Source organism: Rhinolophus sinicus, chromosome 14 (assembly GCF_057876585.1).
Source record: "Rhinolophus sinicus isolate RSI-liver-muscle chromosome 14, RSI-T2T, whole genome shotgun sequence".
In the NCBI taxonomy this organism is placed as follows: domain Eukaryota; kingdom Metazoa; phylum Chordata; class Mammalia; order Chiroptera; family Rhinolophidae; genus Rhinolophus; species Rhinolophus sinicus.
Window position 1 is genome coordinate 120,568,137 of NC_142514.1, and position 23,862 is coordinate 120,591,998.

General features: G+C 33.6%; 1 long non-coding RNA gene and 1 pseudogene across 2 annotated transcripts in view; one reads left to right on the plus strand and one right to left on the minus strand.

Moving 5' to 3' along the window:
* The window catches only part of LOC141572197 (uncharacterized), an 831,933-nt gene that overhangs the window by 705,515 nt on the left and 102,556 nt on the right, over nucleotides 1-23,862 (plus strand). The gene's annotated exons all lie outside the window — the stretch shown is intronic.
* On the minus strand, nucleotides 5,086-23,626 carry LOC109452618 (sorting nexin-1 pseudogene; annotated as a pseudogene).

Genomic DNA, 23,862 nt, shown 5'->3' on the forward strand with positions numbered 1-23,862 from the left:
AGTGTCTCATAGTTTTCAGAGTACAGATCTTTTACCTCCTTGGTTAAATTTATTCCTAGGTTTCTTTTTCTGATACAATTGTAAATGGGATTTATTTCTTAATTTCTGTTTCTCTTATTGCTATATAAAAATTCAACAGATTTCTGAATATTAATTTTGTGTCCTGCTACTTTACTGAATTAATTTATGAGTTCTAATATTTTTTTGGTGGAATCTTTCAGATTCTCTATATATGGTATCATGTCCTTTGCAAATAATGAGTTTTACTTCTTCCTTTCCAATATGGGTGTTTTGATGTCTTTTTCTTATCTGATTGCTATTGCTTGGAGTTCCAATACTATATGGAATAAAACTAGTGAAAGTGGCATCCTTGTCTATTTCCTGATCTTAAGGAAAATACTTTTAGCTTTGCCCCATTGAATATGTTAACTGTGGGTTTGTTGTAGATGGCCTTTATTATGTTGATTCTCAACTGCCACATGCCAGTGTGTGGCCAACCTGTTCTGTGCCTCCAACCCTCATATGAGTCTTAATGTGCCTTCTTCTTTATATCCTTAGTTATAAAAGTTCTGTCTACCTAGATTTAAGATAGTTCTACAGGTTGACTATTCTATAATTTAGTTGCAATTCCTGTGTGGTCACAGTAGGAGGCAAGCACAGTGTTTTCTATTCCTCCATATTGGATCCCTCTCCTGCAATGCATTGATTTGTATTCCAGCAGCTGAACTGTCAGTACATACTGTTACAAAAACATAAACTACAAACATTTTTACACACATTGGTGTTATAAATGATAAATTAACTGTAAAATTTAAATGTTGCAGAGTGGTAATTTCACAATTGATTAATAAGTAGCTATTGACACATGCTTCTCACCGCATAATTTTGACAAGACCTAACTTTGTCTATACTCAGAGTGGCATAGCAATGTCGAAATGCTATAAAAATTGTTTGGATTACTGAATTGGCAAAAGACAGGGTAATCCTAACCTTAAAATGAACGACTCTTTATTTTTATTTCCTTTTATTTAATGATATATAATTTTCATATAATAAACGTCACTATATGTAACTTTTGATGCTCTTTTGATATGTAGACAATGTGAAGTTTTATATATTTTAAACTAATTGCATTGGTTCAACATTAAAGCTATTAAAACAATGTGTCACCACTGAGTTTCCACTGAAGTGATATTATGTATTATTGAGTAACTATGAAAAGTACATTGCTAATTTTATTTTTTTTCAGTGAGTTGATCTGCCACATCGCTCGTTAGCTTTTGAATACAATAAGATACAGTGTCACTGAAAAGTGGTATTTGAACTTTCTTTTTTTGCTACTCTTTCTCCCAATAATACCAATAAAACATTTTGATACAATCTTTGACTAATGGTGGCCATTTAATTACATATGTGTATATTCATATAAATATTTAATCTCAGCAATTGGAAGTAATGCTTTAAGAAGCCACAGACCACTAATGTTTTATTTGAAATATTAAACATCTTCTGCTGAATGTTTTAAAACAGATTCAGTGAGATATAATTCAAATATTATATAATTACATTTAAAACATATAGCAATGAAGTTCTTAGTATAGTGAATGTTGTATAACCATCACAACAATATACTCTTAGAAAATTGTTATTACCCCAAACAGAAGCCTTATTTCCTTTAGCAGCCCTCTAATATTTTCTCCCCACTCACTATGCCAAAAGTCAAAACTAATCTACTTTGTCTTGACAGATATGTCTATTATGGAGCTTTTATATAAATGGAATAATAAAATATGTGGTATATGACTGGCTTCTTTTGATGAGCATATTATTTTAAAGATTTATCCATGTTGTAACATGTGTAAGTACTTCATTATTTTTTATGACTGTACCAAATTAATATACTACCTTCTGTTTATCCAATCATCAGTTGAAGGACATCTGATTTGTTTTCATCTTTCTACTATTGAGAATAATCCTACTATGAACATTAGTATAAAATTTTTGCATGGACATTTGGTATTATTTCTCATTCATATATACCCAGGGGTAGAATTCCTATGATATTTCTATATCTATATCTATATCTAGCCAAAAAAATGTACATACACTTTAAGAAAGGAAAAAAAAAAACTGTATTAAAATTGTAATATTCAATATGTATGAATAACAAAAGATGAATACAAGTCACGTGTATACATTTTCTGTCACCCCCAGTGCATGTTCCTAATCACTAATCACATTGAGAATACTTTCATATGAGTTTATTGGTTATTTGCATGTCTTTTATAGAGAAATATCTATTTGTATTTTTGCCCATTTTTAACTTGGTTCTGTGTATACAATTGAATTATTAGATTTCTTTATATATTGTAGTTACAAATCCAGTATCAGATATATAATTTGAAAATATTTTCTTTCTTTTGGTTTTCTTTTTACTCAATTGTACTCTTTGAAACAGATACTTTTTAATTTTGATGGAGTCCAATTTATGTATATATCTATATATCTATATCATCTCTATATACCTTGATATAGATATAGACAGAGACATAGACATAGACATAGACATAGACATAGACATCGACATCGACATAGACATAGATATAGATAAATTTTGTTGCCATGGTTTTGTTGTCTTATATTACAATCCATAGTCTATCCAATGTCACATAGATTTATGATTATATTTTCTTGTACCAGATTTTGCTCTTATACTAAGGTATATGATCCACTTTGAGTTAATTGTTTTTTGTATACGAATATATCATGCAAGATAGGAATCAAAACCATCCTTTTACTTGTAGATATCTAGTTTCTCAAACACTATTTATTGAAGACTATGTTTCCTCATTGAATTGATTTGTCACCTTTGTCCAAAACCAATTAACTACTTATTTCTGGATCTCAAGTTTCTGCCATTGATCTACATAACTACCCTTGTGTCATTACTACCATGGCTTGATTATTGTAGCTTTTTAGTAAATGTTGGAATTGGAAAGTGTCAGTCCTCAAAATTTGTGCCTTTATATGAAGACTGTTTTGGCTACCCCAGGTCCCTTAAATTTCTATGTGAATTTTAAAATTAGCTTCATTATTTCTTCAAAAGAAATAGCTAATTTTGAAAGGTATTGTGTTGACTCTATATACTGTTTTGGGTAATATTGCAAATTTGGTAGTTCATGCTTTGTGTCAGCAGGATTGGATCATGGGGTGCCCAGATATCTGGTTAAATATGATTTCTGAGTATGTCTGTGAGGGTTTTTCTGGAAAATATTAGCATTTTAATTGGCAGACTGAGTAAAGTGAATTGCCCTCCCCAATGTGGGTGGGCATCCTCCAATCCATTGAGAGCCTGAACAGAACAAAAAGGTAGACGATGGAAGGATTGTCTCTTTCTCACTTAGGCTGATGGGTGACACATTTTAGTAATGGCTAAACAATGAGGTAAGATGTGAAATAATAAAGTAATATTAAAATTTATTTTACTCATTCAACGAACACGTATTATCTCTTACTTGTTGGCAAAACTGGGAAGGTAAAATGAAAAACTTCACTTATCCTTTGCAGAGTTTAAAGTAAAACAAACAAACAAAAGGCAAGAACATTCATAATTCAATACATTGTGGTAAGTGCTATAAATAAATGTATAAAGAGCTGCATGCAAAAGCAGGACTAATTATGAATGAGATACGGATGTTTTGAATGAAATGATAACATTTAAGATGGGCCCAAGGTACCAAAAGTTTATTGTATTTTATATGAGAAAGTATACATTCTAAGTTGAGTAGTATGGATGAAGGGTCATACATAATTAGGGCATATCATAGGATGGATAAAATGAAGGGGTCAAAATAGAAAAATAATGAATAAATCTGGATGCAGATCATAACTGTCTTCAAACATTTTTCTTAGGAGCTTGAAGTTTAGCTGTAGGCAAAAGTGAGACACAAAAAGTCATGTAATAAGTAAATGAATATTTCACAGATACATTTTATGGAAATGTGAATGTACTAGAGTTAGGAGACACTGGTAAAAGGGAAATCTACTAAGAGGCTATTTAAATGGTTCAGGAAATAGATGATAAGAATAGTAACTAATAATTAATTTATAAAGAGATAATAAATCTGATGTTTAGAATTTATGCTTAACTGGATTTAGTGTCGTATTGGATTTGGAGGCTGACCATAGTAAATATGTGGCTAGTATCAGGGTTTCTTGTTCAGGAAACTAAATGACTGATGATGCCATTTAATCATGTTTTAAGGAGGAATCTATTTGGAGGTGAACAGATTAATGAGTTTATTTGAGCTATGTTGATTTTAAGATACCTGTGGGATAGTCACTAAACATGTCCAATGGGCACTTGAAAATGCAATAATGAAACTTAGAAGAAGCACTGAGTTGGAAATACAGGTTTGATAGCTGTTAATGTTAATGTGCTAGCTGTAGCAAGGAAATGAATGGTACTCTTCAGGCAGGATGCATAGGAAGTTATGACAGAACCTAGCATGAAAGCTACGAGAGATTTACCAGTAATTTATTCTTGTCTTCCTGGTCATTCCTATTATGTATAACTCATGGTAGAGAATTGATTTTAGCTTGTAGAATTAGACTCAACTATCCTAAAGAATAGAACATTTTCGGTTAGCTCCCCTCTCCTAGCTAATTATTTGCAAGTATTTTTTCTCTCTTTTTTATTTTAAAATATTTTATTACACAATCTTTCATGGCACTGTCAGGAGTAACAGAAAGGGTATTTCCAGTTCCTGACCACATCCTGAAAAATATACATTTGTATTTATATAATTATATAATTATATCAATACTCCACCCCATCCCATAACTCTACCACCTATTATAGGTCTTTGTTTAAAGCAAGAAACTATTTTCTCAGGTAAGAAAATATATATGGAAGCAAAATGAAGTAATGGTGAAAGTGACTAGGGACAGCTTTGTCATGGGTGCAGGGAAAAGGGGTAAAATCCAGTCTAAACAGGATGGCATCACTGGGGTCCAGCAGAGTGAGAGGAGAACAGTGTATAAAAAGGCAGCATCAGGCAGGTGCACTCTGGTGTCCTTGGTCCATTAGGAGGTGGCCTTTGCCTTGGGAAGGAAGGCTCCCCAGTACGTGTAGCTGCTGCTGTGAGTACAGGAGTGTCTTAGGTACTTGATCATGTGGTTTTTGAAGCCCTTGGATTTCTCTTTCTCAAACCATATCACTTCTTTTCGGACAACCTTTGAAATTCTTTCAAAGTCCCTTTCATACTGAGTCACCGGAGACTCCCACTCTATGATCTCATCCCAGGCCCGCTGCAGCTTGTCAGGTGTGTTGGCCCACAGAAGCTGAGCCTCAGCTTCCCACTTCTGCAGTGTTGCTTGAGCATCCTGCCAGCGCTGCCATGTCTTAATATGCTGATCAAAGGCAGATTGGACTATGGCCAGGAGGCGAATATAGTCACTCAGGGGGTCGACAAGGAGGAAGAAGTCATGGTTGGCCTGTTTCTGGTGGGGCTGCTCAGTTTTTTCTTCTACCTCACCAGCTAGGAGAGTGCTTGTGGCAATGCTGTGTTGTCCTCTGAGCTCCTGAGCACAGCTAGACCCTTTGCACACTGGGCTGTGTTCTGTGCTAGCTCTTTCCTGTGGATGATTAGAATTCTGTAAGCATGAAGTTTCCACAAGTGCTGCCCCTCACTTTCTACCTCCTGGAGCTTCTCCTCAAACCAAATGTGATTCAGTTATCTTGATGGCCATTTTGCTGACTGCATCTGCTCTCTCTTTCTCTCCAGATTCTTACATATATATATATATATATATATATATATATATATATATATATATATATATATATATTCTTCAGGCAGAATAAATATGAGGTAAGTCAAAAACCTTCATCTCAATAAAGAAATGAAGAGCATTGGAAAAGGGAGTGAAATAAAAACATGTATATTTTATTCTTAATTGCTTAAAAGATAACTAATTCTTGAAATCAAATGTAATAGTTTTGTGGGTTTATAACATATAAAAATGAAATCATGAGAATAATAGCATGATAAATGGAAGGGAGAAATAGGTGATGTACCATTTTAACGTCCTCACATGTGTAACATTATAAAGCCATTTAAAGGTAGATACAGATTATATAAAAATGTATATTACAAGTAATCTGAAAACTAAGCAATAATAAAACAATCACCAAACATTAAAAATACGGCCAAAATATTTTAGCAGAGATTTTACAAAAGAGGATATGGGGATGAGAAATAAACATGAACACAGTCATCACATTAGTCAATAGGGAACAGCAAATTAAAGCCACATGGAGTAATCCTGCATTGCTAGTAGAAATGTAAAATGGTGCTATTTTATTATTTAAGAACAATTTCCTTAAAAGTTAAATATAAATTTACTATATAAGAAGAACTTCCATAACATTAGAATAAGGATCTCCAGGTATCCACTCCTATATAAAGTAATAAGAACATTGGCCAAAACTTTCAAAATCAGTATTTTTAGAACTTTGGCAATTAACCAAAAGCTTGTAAAAATCCAGGAAACATTTAATTAAAAATATGGTGGAATCTCAGGGTGAACAGTGAAGTTTTTTTTTTTTTTTGTCATTTCATCCTTATTCCACAATACGGGTCCTTATCCCTACCTCCTCAGTAATGTTGGAAACCAGGAGCCTCTGAAACATGGTAGCTATGAAAATAAATAACCTAGAAAACACTGCAGGAAACAGAATGGGTTTGGAGCTTCCCAAAAGTTCAAATGCAAAGAAGTGTCACTATTCTTTTAATTGAATTTATCAGGGTGGCAATGGTTAGTATAATTACATGGTTTCAAGTGTACAATTCTATAATACATCATCTTATCACATTGTGTGCTCATCACCCAGAGTCAGTTCTCCTTCCATCACCATATATTTGACCCCTTTGTCCCTCTCTTACCACCCCACTTCCCCTTACTCTCTGGTAACCACTAAACTGTTGTCTGTGTCTATGAAACAAAACTCAAAGACACAGGATTGTCACTATTTTTGACTTATCATGCATCTCCCTGGAAAATTTCTGAAAGTGACTGTCCTTTTTTTTTTCTTCTTTTTTTTTGACAACTGAGTCAGAACTTGCTTAGTGAAGAAAGGCCTATCCCCAAGTACTTTTGTTATGAAAATCTCAGTGGCAGTTGTTTAACATTGTAGCTGTCTGGGGTTGTGATACCAGTTGAAAATAATAATAATAATAATAATAATAATAATAATAATAATAACTAGACCAAAAACATATCCAAAGATTGGCACGGGAAGACAAGAGGACTCCAGATTCTCATTTCTTTCTGAGCTTGAGGCCCCTGCACAAGCAGGAAGTAAAGACTAAGGGAAAGTTATAAACTGCTTAATCATTTAAGACATATCTCCCCCAAAACACGGGGAGCCCTGGAGCAAAGAGTGGGAGACTTACTGCTTCAGGAAATTTAAGAAATCTCTGTGCAGTCATCAGTAGGCCACTACGTTTACCAAGCATGTACTTCAGTTCCCATGTATAACATTACAGAAGTAGTTCATCAAATTCATTAAACCTTCATCAACAACATCAACATAACAAACAACAATAACACCAAACTAGAAACAACCCAAATGTTTGATCAATAGGTGAAGAGATCAACCAAAGGTCATATTTCCATACAATGGAATGCTATTAAGCAATAAAAAGGAAGTAAGTATTGATGACATACTATAATATGGATAAAACTCAAAATATGGCATGCTACAATATGGATGAAATTATTTTGTGAATAATCCCAAAATAACCATATTGCGTGAAAGAAGCAAGACAAAAATGAGTATATTTTGTGTATAATTCCATTTCTAAAAAATTCAAACTAATCTCTAGTGTTAGGATGCAGATTAGTTGTTGCCTGAGAAATGTAGACATAGTAGGGCAAGGAGGAAAAATGGACCGCAAATGGGCACAAAGAAACTTTTGGAGTAATTAATATATTCAGCGTTTTTACTGTGATGATGATTACTTGGGTTATACATTGGTCAGAACGTCTCAAAAACAAGGAAACTTGCATTCCCCAAAGTTTCAAGAAATAATTAAAATTCCTCCAAAAATGTCCCCCAGGTCCTTTAAAAATAATGTTTTCTCCTCTCTTTCTTTTGTGCTACTGTTCATTATACAGCAATTTATATTGTAAGCTTTATCTTATGATATAAACTTAAATGTTGTATTATTAAATAATAAAAGTTGTATCATTTTCTACTACTACAGCTGTTCTTTAATCTGTTAATTTCCCTAGTCCTTTAACTTAATGAGAATTTAATACCTGTTTATCCAATGTATTTTATTAGTACTTTATAATTTTTAAGTGTTTTCATATATTGTATGTTACTTGATCCTCACAGGGTTTTAATTATAAAGAACATTAACATACTTAGATTCTATTTTTGATCAGTAGATAAACTTTATAAATATAAATGTTATTAATACTTTATAAACTCAACTTAGTCACATTATTATTGGTTTTTTTTTTCAATTTCTTATTTCATCTTCTTCTATGCTTTTAATGTCCATTAAACATTTAATAATATTACCTACTGTACTTTATATTTTTACTGCTATCATGGCTATTGCTAAATAGATTATATTTAATTTTATATTGAATATTTATAATACAATCCTGAACTATTATGATGTCTTTATTTTATGGATAATGAAATTGAGGCCTATTATATGTGAAATAATGTTCTTCAGTTGATATACAAGATGCATATTGAGTGGCTTAATTTGAAGGTCAGTTCTTCTAAATTCTAAGATATATCATTTTAGCTCTTTCATGCACTGTTAAACTGTTTTCTAATCTCCAAAGGGTTAGTGTTCTTGCAGATTGTAAATTTTTTTATAGATTTGTTTCTGCTTTAAGATGGTAATTTTTTTTTTGTTTTTTTAAACCATAACTTGGCCATATGACTTCCAAAGTATTTTTCTATTTCATATTTAGTCACTATCAAAGAGTTCCCCTTATACCCCTCAGCCCACCCATTTTCAATAGTCTTCTCTTACCATATTTTTATTTCGTGCTTCTGAACATTGTACTGTTTTTCTCTATGTGTTTCCTGGGTGAGACTATGCTTTCTACTGCAAGTCTCTCAGCCTTTGAATAATCTGTTTAATTTTCTGATTCCAAAGAACTTCACATATTATTGGATTAGTTCTTTACCTACTGCTTTCTGCCTTCCCTTTCAAATGATCAATTGTTATAGTCCACTCTGCCCTTCAATTCTATATACCAGTTACCATAGTAAGTGACTAACATTTTCCTTAATTAATGATGAAGAGTACTAAAATGAAACACCAATCACTGTTTTAAGTGCTTCATATAGTTTATTTAATTTAAACCTTGAATAGGCCTATGAAACAGGTAATCTGGCCAACCCAACTTAATAGATGAGAAAAATATGAGCTATTATACATCTTACCCCCAAATCACTATAATAAGTGGTGAGACTGGGATTTGAATCCAAGTTGTCTACCTTCAGAAACCATACTATGGTTGTCTTTGTTGTACTGCTTTTAATTAATAGACAAGTGCATTTTTTACTCTGTGATGTCAATTTCTTTTCTTTTCAAAAAAATTATCACAGTATGTTGTGTCTAATTTTATCACAGGGAGGTACAATTTAGAGGCTGTTTTATACTTTTTTGCTGAGTTCTAAAAGAAACACTGACATTAAAATGTAAAGTTCATCACATAGACCCAAAACTATCTCAATCATATATAAAAACACATTGAATTATAATAATATCTATATCTCTTCCTTTCACACTGGTTGCCTTTTGTCTATGTCCTCGGTGTTCCAAACACATTTATCAGATTGCTACTTTTTTTTTTTTTCCTTCTCCTGTTTACTGGAGCCACACGTATGTAATATTCCAAAACATTGATGCCAGAAAATGCATATCTTTCTTAGCCTAGTGATTTCCTACACCCTCATTTGACAATATTTTCCAAATATTTTTACACTTCTAGTTTTGTAAACTGTGTGCAAATGTATCTCACCATTTTTTCTTTCATTTTTTTAAATTTTCAATACTGTTTTATCTTCTCTACAGTTATAATTTTGTAGTTTGTTTTGATAACTTTTAAGTCTATTAAAACATATTCCTTAGTAATCTTATTTTTATTTTATTGCACATTAGAAACATTGACCAAGTTCTTCAAAACAATAAATTTTTCAAAAACTCTCAGACATCTATGGTACTCAACAGTGAGTCCTGTCAGAGGATGCCTTTTTTCACTGACAATCATATTGTTGGTACATCAATTTTTGAACAAACAATTTTGTTAAAAGATCAGAGAGACCAGCAGCAAGAGAGATAAACAGGGATTACAATGCATCAAAATATCCAGTTCACACTATGCAGACTTGGCCTAAAACATTTGGATGTCCTCTCCCCAAACTGATTGCATTACAGATCCTTAAAAGCAAGTATGCGTTTTTCCTGGAAGGCAGGCATAACTATACAGTCTTCATCTCTGATTGACTTACCTACTTCCTGACCTATCTCCAAGAAGGTAGTAACATTTAATATTCATGCCTCAATATGTGCTTCCAGACAACTTGACATTCCCCTGTCAAGAAAAATCACATTCTCCAGGCCACCTGAGACATTTCTTCTCATTCCCAAATTTGGATTTCTGAGACACATGGCTTTTCAAGGCAACTGTCGCACAAAATGAGTTACTATTTACTTAAAAAATTCAGAAGTGAGTTTATTCTTGAATGATATACAGTGTAATATTTATTTCTAACAAAGGAGGTTTTATTTTTTAATTAAAATTTAAATTCACCTATAGAGTTATAAGGGGAAAATGAAATTACGGCTTAATAATTCTATTCCAATTCATACTAACATCAAGAAAGATTTTATCATTATGACTTGCCACCACTCAATAAAGAGCTCAAGAATAAGGAACTCATTGTACAGATGAATTTGTAATAATACAACTGGTCAACATAGAGTTAATGTTAAATGCAATGATGCTGTTTTGCTCCAATGTTTTTTAATAACTCTCCCCTGTGTTTGTGCTTCTTGTTGGATTGACTAGAACTTCAAGTCAATGATCTCAGAATAATTTAGAATTCTTATTCTAAAGATGGGAAATCCCTGATGGGAAAGCTATCCACATTTTACTATTAAGTGCGATGGGGTATAAAGTAGAAAATATTTATCGCTTAAATAAATGATGTTATCTTCCTTGCACAGCAAAATAAGTTTCTTAGGTGTGGTATTTCAAATTTTTTAAATGCCAATTTTTTATTATTATTATCTACGACGGTATCATAAATGCTTTTATTTTAAAGTTTGTTACATGATTTTGAGGTAGAATATTGAACAATATGGATGCAATAATGTGTCTCATCACTACATACATTTGCCAAGTGACTTTTGCGCTCTCTCTATCAAGAGGGAGAGTTTAATTATCCATCACTTGAATCTAGGCTTAGACATATGACTTGCCTTTGCCAATAGACATTAAAAAAAAAAAAAAAAATGGTGTAAGCAAAGACAAAGAAAGTTTTTGTGATTTGAGCCCTCTTTTGCTGGTAGAAACTTGAAGACACAATTGGAATAAGCCTAGGCTAGCTTCCTAGAGCAAGAAACCATATGGACATAGGTCCCAACTGTCTTTGCTAACCTGACTTCCCAGTCCAGCCAGCTAAGGCTACAGACTTATGAATGTCATTCTAGATAATCAACCACTTTTCGAGACAGACTAGAACTGGGTAGGCCCAGTATAAAATCATGAAAAACAAAACAACGTTTTTTTTGTGGTTTTTTTTTTTGCTTTAACCCACTGAGCTTTGAGGTGGTTTATTACACAGCAAAAGATAATTGACACATCATTTTATATTATATTTTGTAGTTTTAAAATAAAATCTTAAATTTCTTAGAATTGTGTTTTACTATGCCAAAATGTTTAGTTCCATTTTTATAATTACTTTAATATATTATAAAAACTAGTTTTCTTTTTGTTTTTAATTTATTGGGGCGACAATTGTTAGTAATATTACATAGATTTCAGGTGTACAATTCTGTATTACATCATGTATAAATCCCATTGTGTGTTCGCCACCCAGAGTCAGTTCTCCTTCCATCACCGTATATTTGATCCCCCTTACCTTCATCTCCCACTCCCCAACCCCCTTACCCTCTGGAAACCACTAAACTATTGTCTGTATCTATGTGTTTTTGAAAAAACTAGTTTTCAATCTTATTATCTCTTCTCTCCAAATATCAGTTTGACATTGCATGAATATTCTCTTTTAAGGAGAAAAATGAATGTATAGGTCTAGGCCATTAAAATTAGCTAAGGTATAATGTATAAGCTAACTTTAATGGCCTAGACCTATATATTCATTTTTCTTTCACCAAGCCTGCCCAACTTTGAATAGTAAACACAGTGTTTATTTAAGGGGCAATTCGTCATATTTGGATATTTGGTGGCCATTAGTTTTAGTCATAAAAACATTCAATACTTTGTATATTTCAACAATTTATTTTTAACTCCATTTCTATTTATTCTAATCCCTTTTTGGTGGTTTTGATTCTTTTTAGTGGCAACAATGATGAGAGCAATCAAAACAACATGCTGCCACACTTATTAGAAAAACAAGACAAATTATTAAAATGACCTCCAAAGGAGAATAAGCTTGACTCTCTTCCAGTCTGAGGGCTATTTTCCATGCAACAATAGCCAACTGACAGATTACATGAAGCAGACGGGATTCCCCCAAACACTTAATTTTCCTGACTTGGCAAAATTCTTGCTAAAACTGGGCTTGACAGGCCAAAAGTTGTGGGCTAAGTAAATGTGACTCCTCATTGAGAAGAGGGTTCAGAAAACCCTGACTAAAATGTGGTCAAACTAGGAGTCTTTGTCATTAAGTCAGTAAATTGAGAGACCCTCCAATTGGGGAAGTTGCCATTGGTGCCTCTAAATTTCTACCTTTGTTAGACACTAAGTTCTATTTTGTTGACCTATAACTGTGTCTTTTGCTCACTTCAAGTTTATGAGGGCAGGATCATGAGCACTCTGATGCCTTTTCTCTCTCCTCTTAATTGTTTGTTTTCTCTCAGTGTGTTTTCCCAAATTCACTGACGGAACACATTCTATTTCTCCAAATTAAACTTGATAAATTTCCCTCCTCCAGTGGAGTTGCTTTCTCTTCTGATTAATATCACCCAACATTTCTTTGAAAATGTCTGTCAATTAATCCAATTAAGATCTTGGTGTTTGTGTTAACTATTGATATATAACAAATTATCCTAAAACTTATCCATTTAAAAGAACAAATATTTATTATCTCACAGTTTCAGTGGGTTCAGAATTTCGATCTGGCTTAGTTGAATGCCTCCTGGTCATTTTTTCTCACAAGGTTCTAATTAAGATATTGGGGTGAGGGGAAGGCAGGGTACAGTCATTACTCTATTGAGGGAATCTGCATTTCCAAGATCACGGACATGGCTGTTCACAGGCATCAGGTCTCAGCTGGATGTTAGCAAGATGCTTGTGGTTCCTTGCTATGTGGTTCTCTCCACAGGCTATTCATAACCTGGCAACATTCTATCCCTAGAGAAAGAGAGGGAACAAGAGAGAGGGCATTCAAGATAAAGCCTTACTCTTCAATCCAACCTGTAAAGTAACATTCCATCACTTCATTAGAAACAAATCATTAGGTTCAGGCTGCCCTTAAAGGGAAAGGATTAAAATATTATTATTATTCTGTATTATTATTCTATTGTTAAGTAACCAATTACCCTAAAATTTGCAGCAAACATGTACGGTGTCACATACATGTCAGGAATCCAGGCACAGCTAGTGGTGTATCTCTGCCCAAAGGCCTTTTCACTGTATACTTAAAACAGGAAATGTCAGAGGTATACATTTCCCTGGAAGAAATTTAACTGAGTATACTGTTACTTCTAATAAATATTGTTATGCATATATGAAATAGAATACTTGAACTTCTCGGGACAATTTAATAAGGACAGATTGCAGAACCAAGCTTGGAGGGAGACAAAATAGAGAGAACCAGTACATAACTGGCAAGTGATATTGTTGTACTGTGTTATTCCTCCCACATAGTCTCTAAATAGTAGTCTAATAAACTTCTGATGTTCTTGTTTTGAGTGCTTTTATTGTTTTTACAAGGAAAGTCAGAGGAGAGGCTTATTTTCACGTTAGGTCACTGTGGTAAGAAATAAAATATTAGGTTGGTGCAAAGGTGATTGTAGTTTTTGCAATTATTTTTAACCTTTTAAACTACAATTACTTTTGCACCAACCTAATATAAGGCTGAAAAACTGTAACTTCAGAAGCAAAATAAATAAAACAGTGAGCCAGGGTGAGTTAGCATATGTGATGGAAGTTATTTAATGATTTAAAGGATTGTAGAATCATGCTTTTATCTCTGAGAGACAATGTAACTTCCAGATTTTCTCTGAGAAAACATGTAAAGTGCATATTTTATATTCATGTTGTATATTATAAAATTATAATAGTAATTACATTTACCTAGACATTTCATGATTTGTCCCAGCCAAACAACTTATGAAAGTAACCATTAAAATCTACTTATCAATTATCATAGCTGTTAATTTTCCAAATTAGGTGATTAATGAAGATTTAATTACAAAGTTAAAAGTGTAAGAAATAGTTATTTCTAATGATACAAGCAAACAGCAATTTAAGTACACAGATTTTCTTAGAATGTGTACCAGTATTTCTGATAAACAAATAAAATTAGCTGAGAATTGTCAGAAAATATCTGTGGAGTCATAAATTTGAATTAAAAACCTCAGACTTTTTAAATTAAATGCAAAACATCAGAAGCCTTGTTAAGTTTTCTCACAGATGACAAATAAATAATAAAGTATTAAACTATCTCTACCCATTTTGAGTGATAGAATTGTCATAGGACAATTTTATGTATTACTTTATTTAATCAATACACTGGCTATTATCATATAGTAGCAAAAATCGCAAGCATGACTGAAAAAATGAAAAGTTAAAAATCACAACAATTCTGAAATGATTTTGTAAATTGTTTAGAAACAATGATAAATTCAGAAATATTTGCTGTATATGTTCTTGTTAGATCAATATCTGTATTATTTTTCCAGTAAAAATAGGCATCAATGAGCACTGAACTTAAATTGATCTTCCAAATAATCAAAGTGGGAGTCCCTCAATTGCATTCCTAAAGCAATATTAAGCAATAATCTTCTTGATTAGGAATCTTTTTTTAAAAAAAATAAAGTTATTGGGGTGACAATTGTTAGTAAAGTTACATAGATTTCAGGTTTACAATTCTGTATTACATCATCTATAAATCCCATTGTGTGTTCACCACCCAGAGTCATTCTCCTTCCATCACCATATATTTGATCCCCCTTATCCTCATCACCCACCCCCCTCCCCCTTACCCTCTGGTATCCCCTAAAGTATTGTGTATGTCTATGAGTTTTTGTTCCTTCATTTGTTTGTCTTGTTCTTTGTTGTTTTCAGTTTTATATACTACATATGGTTCTCTACTTTTTCTTTCTGACTTATTTCGCTTAGCATTATAATCTCAAGATCCATACATGTTGTCACAAATGGTCCTATTTCATCTTTTCTTACTGCCAAATAGTATTCCACTCTGTATATATACCACAACTTCTTTATCCATTTAGCTATCGAAGGACATTTTGGTGGTTTCCATGTCTTTGCCACGATAAATAAAGCTGCAGTGAATATTGGAGCACACTTGTCTTTATGGAAAAATGTTTTCAGATTTTTTAGGTAGATACCCAGGAGAGGGATTGCTGGGTCATACGGTAATTCTATTCATAATTTTTTGAGGAACCTCCACACTGCCTTCCATAGTGGCTGCACCAGTCTGCATTCCCACCAACAGTGTATAAGCGTTCCTTTTTCTCCACAGCCTCTCCAATACTTGTCACTATTTGTTTTGTTGATGCTAGCCATTCTAATTGGGTGAGGTGACATCTCATTGTGGTTTTTATTTACACTTCTCTGGTGATTAGTGATGTTGAGCATTTTTCATATGTCTGTTTGCCATTTGTATGTCCTCTTTGGAGAAATGTCCTTCAGGTCCTCTGTTCATTTTTCAATTGGGTTGTTAGGTTTTTTTTTGTTGTTGAATTGTATGAGTTCCTTGTGTATTTTGGATATTAGCCCCTTATCTGAGGCACTGTTTGAAAAAATCTTCTCCCAATCAGTGTCAATCAGCCTCTTTATTTTGTGGATGGTTTCTTTTGCTGTGCAGAAGCTTTTAAATTTGATAAACCCCCAGTCATTTTTTTTTAAGCTTTTGCTCCCTTTGCCTATGGGTCAAATTCATAAAATGCTCTTTGAACCCACAATCCATAAGTTTAGTACCTATGTTTTCTTCTATGTAGTTTATTGTTTCAAGTCTTATGCTTAAGTCTTTGATCCATTTTGAATTAATTTTGGTACATGGAGACAGATAGCAGTCCAGTCTCATTCTTTTGCACATGGCTTTCTAATTCTGCCAGCACCACTTATTGAAGAGGTGGTCTTTTTTCCATTGTATGTTTTTGGCTTCTTTGTCAAAATTTTCTGTCCATATTTATCCACATAAATGTATCCAATTCAAAATGTATTGACTATAAATACTCATGGATATCAAGGTCTTGGGACTCATCCCAGGCATTTTTGAAACATCAGGATAAGAAATCTCATTTTAGAAATGCATGAGTTTATGCCAATTTGTATTCTGAGAGAGTGGAATGATTTTTTCATAAAATAAATAATCCAGTATTTTGTAAGTGTTTAACATCTGTAGCTGACTAAGAACAGAATACATACACTAATATCTTTAATCCAATTTGAAAAAAAAAAAGAAAAAGAAAAAATATATAGATAGATAGATAGATAGATAGATAGATAGATAGATAGATAGATACCCTGAATCCATTCACATGTTTCCATTTCCACTACTATTACTTGACTGGTAATGATCTAGTTCTCTTCCTGTAAAACACATTTTTTTTTTTTAAGTATATGAAGTAACTGCATGCAGATATATTGGACTAAAGGAAATGGATCATTGAACTCCTTGAGCAAAAGGAAACAAATAAATGTTTCCCCATTGATTATTCTTGATTTCTGTCTGAAGCCACTCTTCTAAATGAATTGCAGAGAGGAGTAGCTCAAGCAGAGAATGATGGTCTTGCTGAGGTAAAGAATGTGATATTGGAGTTTGAGCTATTGGTATAGCTAGAAATTTTGAGGCAAGATAATGAAGAGAAGAGGAGCTATAGATTGGTTCAGAAATTTTAGGATAAAGAATCGTATTTTTCTTACAAAGACAAAAATAAATCCAAAAGACTATTGAACATGGCCAATATTCAATATGAATGATACAGACCAATTCTACTGAAATTGTAACTCATGGACCATCTTGTCATTATGAACTATTTTAATTGATCGTCATGAGACAAGAAGTTTGCACAAAAATGCAAAATAACATAATCACTAGATTCAGTCCTTAGTTCAGCTAATATTTCCTCCCCCACCCTTTTGGTAACATGACTTTCTTTAAGAATGAAGCAGTGTGTTGATTTACATTCTCTTACAAATGCTTTATGTTATTCAAAACCAACACTTTGAATAACACAGAAACTGCACTTGGTTGTTCCCAGTGTCTCATCACTGACTTAAAGAAAAAAGTTCTTGTGATTCTGCCATTTCAGTGTTTCTTGTGAAATTTAAGTGAACCGTGAAAATGTTACACATTACTAGACAAATGATCTGAAGTACTTAGACCCTGGAGTTTCTCTAGGCAGCAATACTTGGTGAATTCTAGCTGAATATCATGAGTCCATGTAACGTAAATTGCATGTACAGCATGCTAAGTGTTATAAGAATTATATGATCCATATACAGAGGTTTGTACATATAATAAGATACTCTGTACCTATCATAAGGATAATTTATCTGAGTTGATAGCATTCAGATGAGTTTGTAATAAGATCTACTCTTTTGAGGACTTGTGTAAGCCATGTTCTCTGTTAGAATCATCATGTTCATAAGGGAATATTACATCTACTAAGATTAAGGTGGTTAAGAGACTTGCCTAAAGATTTTTCTTCTATATGTGGACTTTTCTGACTTCAGAGCCTAACATCCCAACCATACGATCTGCCCAAAGTATGAATAAAATATTAACAAGCAAAGAAAGAACCAAAAATATTAATATATGATGCAAAGAAAATGTCCTGGGATGTCTAAGGTAAAAAGTGTGGCAAGATAATAGCATCTGAGGACGATTAAGAAGAGTGAGAACTGACTCTGGGTGGTGAACACACAATGTGATATATAGATGATGAGGTGCAGAAATGTACACCTGAAACCTATGTAACTTTACTATTGTCACCCCAATAAACATTAATTTAAATTTTTTTCTTCATTTAATTATAAAGCCTACTTTTCAAAATAGAGAGAAAGCAGAGAGAGAGAGAGAGAGAGAGAGAGAGAGAGAGAGAGAGAGTATTGAGGAATAAAGGATGCCCATTGTCAAATTTCCAAAGGCTTTATACCAAGTGTCAAGTCTTGATTTTATATACTGGGTTAAAGATGGTTTTAGAGTAATTTCTTTCTTTTTTTAAATAAAACTAATATGGTAAGTGTTGCTATAGTTATGGTGACCTAGAGGTAAACAGATGTGGACAAAAACTGATAAGAGTAAGAACAGTTAAGGATCACTTAAAATTGTCAAGGTAGTAATTAAAGAGTCAAGGGTGTCATCCAGATTTTTAGCTTGGGAAAAAGAGTTGGGATAGTTGAAACAGTCAACTAGTATAAGGATTAAAAAAAAAAAAAAAAGGCAAGGGGTATCAGAGTTGATGGTGAGCAACTATGATCTATATCTCATTACGTAATTTAAAACAATTTTATTGTGATAATTATACTTAACATGAGATCTGCTCTCTTAGCAGATACAAGTGTGCAATACAGTATTATTATCTATAGGCACAATGTTGTACAACAGATCGCTCCAAATTATTCATGTTACATAATTGAAATTCTATGCCCTTTGATTAGCAAATCCCTGTTTCCTTCTCCCTCCAACCTTTGGCAACCATCATTCTTTGCTTCAGTTAATTTGACTATTTTAGATAGCATATATTATTGTTATCAGGTAGTACTTGTCCTGTGACTGGATTATTTCAATTAGCATAATGTTCTCAAAATTCATCCATGTTGTTACCTATTTCAGGATTTATTTTTAAAGCTGAATGAATCTCTGTTATATGTATATACCACATTTTACTTTTTGCCCATGTATTCATTGAAGGACACTTACGTTGTTTTCATATCTTAGCTTTATGAACAGTGCTGCAGTGAATAAGCGAGTGACAATATCTCTTTGAGATATTGATTTCAATAATTTTAATTAGCTAGAGATGGTATTGCTACTTATATACTGTAGTTAAAATAATATAAAATAAAACTGGTATTGCAGTTCTATTTTATAATTAATTTAACTACAGTATATAAGTATCATTGGTATATTATATTGGTTATATTAGTTTCCAGTGTACAATACAGTGATCCAACACTTTTATATCTTACTTTGTGATCACCCCACTAATTCTAGTAATCATCTGTCACTGTGCAAACTTATCACAATATCATTGACTATATTCACTTTCTCCTTTTCTCCCTTTACCCTACCTCCTCCCTTCTTGTAACCATTCTGTTGATCTTTGTTTCTATGAGTCTGTTTTGTTTGTTTTGGTTTGGTTTGAGGTCCCACATACCATATTTCCCTGAAAATAAGACCTAGACGGACCATCAGCTCTAATATGTCTTTTGGAGCAAAAATTAATATAAGACCCAGTATTATATTATATTATATTATATTATATTATATTATATTATATTATATTATATTATACCAGTCTTATAGTAAAATAAGACTGGGTCTTATATTAATTTTTGCTCCAAAAGATGTATCAGAGGTGGTGGTCTGGCTAGGTGTTATTTTCGGGGAAACATGGTATAAGTGAAACCATATGGTATTTGTCTTTCTCTGCCTGATTTATATCATTTACCATAATGCCATCTAGATCTATCCATGCTGTTTCAAAAGGCATAATTTCATTCTTTTTATTGCTGCATAATATTCCATTGTGTGTGTATGTGTGTGTGTATAAATCTTCTATATTCATTCATCTATTGATGGACATCTAGATTACTTCCATGTCTTGGATGTTTTAAATAGTGATACAATGAACATAGGGGTGTATATACTTGTATCTTTTTGTGTTTGTTTTTGTTTTGTTTTTTTATTTTGTTTTGTTTTGTTTTGTTTTGTTTGGATAAATACCCAGATTAGAACTGCTGGACCATATGGTATATCTATTTTTCAGTTTTTTGAGGACTCTCCATACCATTTTCCATAGTTGCTGCACCAGTTTGAAATCCTACTAACAGTGCATAAGGGTTCCCTTTTCTCCACATTGCCACATGGTACTTGCACAAAAACAGACATAAAGATCAATGGAACAGAATGTAGATACCAGAAATAAACCCTCACTTATATGGTCAACTTATCTGTGACAAAGAAGGTAAAAATAAACAGTGGAACAGCGACAGTCTCTTTAATAACTGGTGTTGGGAAAACTGGACAGAAACATGAAAAAAAAAAATTGAAACTGGATCACTCTCTTACACCATATATGAAAATAAACTTAAAGTGGGTTAAAGACTTATTATAGGGCCTGAAAACATAAAATTCCTAGGAAGGAAACTTAGAAAGTAAACTATCTGACATTAGTTTCAGTAGTATCTTCTTTAACAATTCTCCTCAAGCAGGGGAACCAAAACAAAAATAAACAAATGAGACTCCATCAAATTAAAAGACTTCTGCACTGTGAAGGAAATCTTTGACACAACAAGAAGGCAACCCACTGAATTGGAGAATATATTTGCAAATGATATAGCCTAAGCGGTTGATATCCAAAATATATGAGAAACTTATGCAGCTCAATAACAAAACAAACAAACAAACAAACAAACAAAAACAATCCTATCAAATAGTGAGCAGAGGACCTGAATAGACATTTCTCCAAAAAGGACATACAGATTGCCAATAGACATATGAAAAGATGTTCAGTATCACTAATCATCAGAATAATGCAAATTAAAACGACAATGAGTTATCACCTCATGTGTCAGAATGTCTATCATCAAACAACAATTCTGTAGTCACACAACAGCCTAGCCAACTGTCCCCCCGTGTCTTTCCTTAAGGAAAGAAGAGTCTGTGAGACTGTGCCTTTCTGGGACTCTGTTCCATCCTTGTGTTTATACCTTATGTCTCTCTATCTGGTCCCCAAAAGATGGTTTGCAGCCATCTCACGGGAGATACAACCTAAGCCAGATGGAACCGAGTGGGGACCCCAATAAGCTGCCTTAGAAAAATATGGAAAGGGGCCTTGCCTCCCCTTCCCCCTGCCTGGGAAAAGCTGTTGCCGGCTCTGCCTTTTCCCTGGCACCTGTTTGTGAGAGAAGTTACAAAAACAACAAAGATCAGTTCTCTCCACTTAGCTCAACGGAACTGTTACAAAATAAGAGACTTGACCCTTCTGACCCTGAGAAGGTACATACCTTAATTAGGACATTGTGGGACCTTGTGCTTCAGCTGTTGACTGACAAAGGGTAATTGAGATAAATATTTTTCTGTTATGATGTGTGAGTTTCAGAGACCCTGTAAGAAACAATGTTGCTTTCTCTTGTTTTTGTATACCTATTCAATAAAAACCCCCAGTTGGCCAAATTCTGGGCTCCAGTCCTCTGAGACTGAGAGACACCTGGCCTTTGGAGAGATTTAACTGTATTAAATCTCTGTTTGTTTCTTTCTAAAAATCTTAACCCAAACCGCCCCTTCTCCCACCCTCAGTGCCCGGTGTTGCACTGGATGCACACAATTCAACAAACAACAAGTGTTGGTGAGGGTGTGGAGAAAAGGGAACCCCCGTGTAGTGTTGGTGAGATTGTAAATTGGTGTATCCACTACGGAAAACAGTTTGGAGGTTGCTCAAAAAATTAAAAACAGAAATTTCTTATGACTTAGTAATTCCAATTCTGGGTCTTTAGCCGAAGAAATTCAAAACACTAATTTGAAAACATTTGTGCCCCTATGTTCACTGCAGCACTATTTATAATAGCCAAGATATGGAAAAAACCAAAATGCCCGTCAATAGACAACTGGACAAAGAAGATGTTGTGTATACAGGGGTGCCAAATATATATATATGGCTTGTATTCATCTTTTGTTATCAATATATACTGAATATTATAATTTTAATGAAGTTTTTTTTTCCCATTTCTTAATATGTGTATACATTTTTTGGCACCCTCTGTATATATTTTTTTATTTTTATTAAATTTATTGGGGTAACATTGGTTAGTAAAATACACAGGTTTCAAATGTACTGTTCTATAATGCATCATCTATATATTACATCATGTGTTCACCACCCAAAGTCAAATCTCCTTCTGTCACCACATATTTGACCCTTTTTAACACCTTCTACGTCCCCTCCAACCCTTTTACCCTCTAGTAACCACTAAACTGTTGTCTTTGTTTATGAGATTTGCATGTTTGTTGTGGAGATTAAAAGAACACTGAAAAAATTTAAGGCACTTGGAAAAATGTCTGACAGATAGTAGGTGTCCGTGATATGAAATATTATTAGATATCAGTATTGATGCCTAATTAGGGCTTAAGATGTTCAATAGACCTTTACATCTTCTCAATACTTACTGTAGATACTCTCTTCATAAAGAGTAATGGATTGTTTATTTTTCTTTCTATTTATCTTGAATCCATTTCTCTGCATTTTTTTTCTGAGAATTAGTCTGCTGTGTAAATGACTAATCTGGAATCTAGTCCATTATGCATTTCTTAATCCACATAGGAAATTCTGGGAGAAGAAATGTTTGGTGAGGGTTCCTGCTGTGTCGCATCCTGCACGACAAAAGTTGTGGAAAGTGAGAAGGGTGGTGCAGGTTTAAGATATATAGTAGCCAAGAATACAGTGTGGGTGGGGCCAAGGGACTCTAGCCTCAAGGACTAAGAGCCCCAAATCGGGCCAAAACATAGCTTTTATTGGCTAACAAATGAGGAAGTAAAGGAAGTAAAGCTTGTTAATCTCAAGATCTGTGAATCTCACACATTATACTAGGAAACTGATTCAAACCAATCACCCTTGCCTGCAGGCAGCCAGATCCAAAAGCCCCAGGATGTCTTAGTAATTGTTGTAAGTATCTCCCCAAGGGACAAAACCTTTATGCTGAAACTTACTAATATGAATAGATGGAGAGCTGATATTATCACATCATTGAATCACTTCCCAAGCAGGATATGGGAAGGAATGTAGCCACAGAGGTAGAAGTTCTCCTTAGCCGGGGGAAGGTAGGTGTCTATGCCCACCTCTGTCAACCCTGTGAGTTTTCCAGATGGCCACTATGCGACTGTGCCTGTCTTAGGTTTTTCCTTCCCTTGAGGAATCTTACCCGACATTGACTAACCAGCCATACTTTGGGGCGAAACAGGGAGACATAAAGTATAAGCACAAAGGTGAAGCAAAGTCCCTGAAAGGATCAGTCTCACAGACTCTCCTTGCTTTAGAGGTAGGTACGAAGGGGCAGACGGGTAGGCTGCTGTGTGACAGCACTGCTGAACACTTAATGTTTCCTGTGTGAGAAGAATTATCTCTTATAGGAGTATACTGTGTGTAGAGACAAAGGGCAGTCTAA